The sequence below is a fragment of the Hippopotamus amphibius genome, chromosome 3 (assembly GCF_030028045.1).
Source record: "Hippopotamus amphibius kiboko isolate mHipAmp2 chromosome 3, mHipAmp2.hap2, whole genome shotgun sequence".
Taxonomy (NCBI): domain Eukaryota; kingdom Metazoa; phylum Chordata; class Mammalia; order Artiodactyla; family Hippopotamidae; genus Hippopotamus; species Hippopotamus amphibius.
The window spans coordinates 109560071-109563181 of NC_080188.1; the positions used below are offsets into that span (position 1 = coordinate 109560071).

Consider the following 3111-nt stretch of genomic DNA (forward strand, 5'->3'; position numbering starts at 1 on the left):
CATACAAATATAAAATGAACACATGACAAAGATTTTATTTAGCTCATTAATTAATGAGGGAACTAGTAACATATTATAATCAGTCAAAAGGAAAGTCCAATGCACACTCAACACTGTTCCATCAGGGAAGTGTAATGAATTTATAAATAAATGCAAAAAAATCTGTCTTTACCTGTAATGATCAGGGGAATCAAACAAACTTCCAGCAAAAACATTTGCATTTCGATGAATAGGAATTATTTGAGTTTTTATCAGTTCTCTACAAATTAAAGATTTATAAAATAGTTAAAAGGCAGTAAAAGGCATAAATCCCATAGAATCAAAAATTCCATGAGTGCTATAGATAACACACAGATTTCCATGAAGACATCCAATAATCTCTATGTTACATTTCAATCTTTTATAATACTTTTTCTTCACAAAAGTTAAATATATTTGGCAGCTATACATGAAAAGAAGTACAGATGCCTTATGAATAAAATACATTTATTAAGGAGAAAAGTATTCTCTAATTTATTTATTTTTTTCACAAATTAAAAACACAAACTTTTGACATCCATTGGAAACCTGTCAAGAAAGCATAATTAAAATGGGAGATTAAAAAGAGTTTAATATGTTTACTTGTCAAGCTATGGAGAGAGTTGAGAGAAACTAATAAAGGATGATACAGCACCCCTGGGTCTGGTAACAGTAGGAAGCCATCACCACAATGGAACCTGGGAGAGCAGGGGAGAGAGATCTCAGGAACCCAGGAGGTCCATCCAAAACAGTGCAGCCTCAGTTAAAGTCACCCAGCCATTGACAAACCGCAACAGAGATCCAAGACAGTAAACCCCGTGATATTCTTTCTTTTCTTCTCATCTACCCTCTAATATTGTTAGTGCAACCTCTTGGCCAGAATGTAAGGGAGCTGGTTGGAGCAGATCAGGGAAGACAGCTTCTCAGGGTGGAGAAAGAGATAGATCTCAATGGGTGGAAGAGTACATCTAATTAATGTTCCAACTGTTTACCTAGTTTTTTTGTTTGTTTGTTGCTTTGTGTTTTAAGAAAAAGAGTAAATGATATTTTTGGAATTAGCAGGAAAGAAGGAAAACCGAGGGGGAAGGAGAGACTTCCAACTTATTTATTCACCTATTTTATTGAATACCAGTATGAGTCAGACTCTGAACCAAGTACTGGCGATAGAGGAGTGAAAACAGATACAGACCAATGTTTCAGACTTATTTAAGTGTCTTTTAAATGGAAGAGGGGGGTGAATTAGATTTAAGCTGTGTATAAACTGTATGCAGAACCAGAACCAATACTTGTACATTTTTAAAAAATATTTAAGGAAGAATCCTTAATATATCTTATTGGCTGAGAAGCAATCAGGTTTATTACATGGTGAGCTTCCTGTGCCTGAATTTCCTCCAGCAAAGACCAGGAACTACTTGATAGAAGTTGTGGAAGAAGGATTTTAGCATCTTTGTAACAAGCTGAATAAAACAGCTTCAAAAGTTCACTCTTAAACAGCAGGGAAAAAAAACAAAAAGTTCACTCTTTCCAAAAAGTAGAAAATAGCATATTTCTTCTACTCCTGCAACCATGGAAAATAATAGCTTCTATTATTAAAATGCTTTGGACTAACCTGAAAAAGAACAGTATAAATTTCTCATCACCTCGCTATTAAAAATATCATCTTTACAGGTTAATTATCCACTTCCGAATTTATCGCCAGTATTGAAATGGAAGAAGGCAGAATGAATGTGATAATTCATTCTAATGGGACTTACACAGCATCCTCAGATACAGAGAATTCCACTTTTGGTGTCACTTATCAACCAACAGTGTCACGATCACAGGCAACCTGCTCACTGTGGTGACTATATTCTGTAGCCAGACTTTGTTTGGACTCCCTGATGTATTTCTTCCTGGCCTTGTTGTCTTTGATAGATGCCTGCTATTCCTCTTCCATAATCCCTAAAATGCTAGCTGATTTGCTCTCTGATTCAACAGCTGTCTCCTTCAGAGGCTGCATGACACAGCCCTTTATTGAACATTTCTTGGCAGCTTCAGAGATGGGCCTCCTTGTGGTCATGGCCTTTGACCACTACATGTCCATCTGCAGACCTCTGCACTATGTTACCATCATGAAGCACCACATATGCTGCCTCTGGGTGGGGGTGTGTTGGGCAGTGCGTTTTCTCTACTTGATTGGACAGATCCTCGTCACTTTCTGGCTCCCATTCTTTGGCCCAAACATCATGGATCACTTCATATGTGACATTTCCCCCCTGATAAAACTTACCTGCACTGACACTGTCCTTGCTGGTCTCTTGGTTGCTGCCAATGGTGGGGGAATCCCTGTGATCACTTTTGCAATATCGTTGGTATCCTGTGTGGTCATCCTGTGCTCCTTGAGGACTCAGGGCTGTGCAGGAAGAAAAAAAGGCCTGTCTACATGTAGCTGGGACCAGGAGCTATTTTTCCTATGGGTAAAGCCGTGGCAGTGTTCTATATCCCTGTTACTTCCACATTAAACCCTGTTATCTATACCGTAAGGAATACAGAGGACAAAAGTGCCATTAGAATATTATTAAACAGGAATGCCATTTCAGATAAGAAATGACCCAATATGAAGATTTTATTTCCATTACGATCTTTACCTTTTCAAATGTCATGACTAGAAAGCCCTTCCCATCCTGCTCACCAGACACTAACAGCACCTCTGCAGGTGCTGAGGGATTATTATGATTATTATGCAGGCATTATTATGATTATTTCTGTCTCACAGGTGAAGAAGAGTAAAGTTCTAAAAAGTTATAATCTGTCCCATATCAGAGACAGAGCTAGTGTCCGATCTGCATTCTCCTAAATCCAAATCTGTTACTCCTTCAACCATTTCAAAGGATATCAGAGTAAAGACATTTCATCAGAATCTCTGTTGTTTTGTAGTATTGGAAGATTTTCCAATCTAACTACATACTTACATAATGTGCCTGTGTATATAAGCAGTTTGCTCTTAGAAAACGTATGACTTCCTGGTATTTAGGATGGTGCGGAATATAACATAGAAAAAAGTTACTTTCCATTACCCCCTTGGCACACATCTAATATACCTCATATTTAAAA

At 37.7% G+C, this 3111-nt stretch overlaps 1 pseudogene; it reads left to right on the forward strand.

The window, feature by feature from the left end:
• The first annotated feature begins 1724 nt into the window (after positions 1-1724).
• On the forward strand, positions 1725-2608 carry LOC130848622 (olfactory receptor 4C13-like; annotated as a pseudogene).
• Positions 2609-3111: the final 503 nt, after the last annotated feature.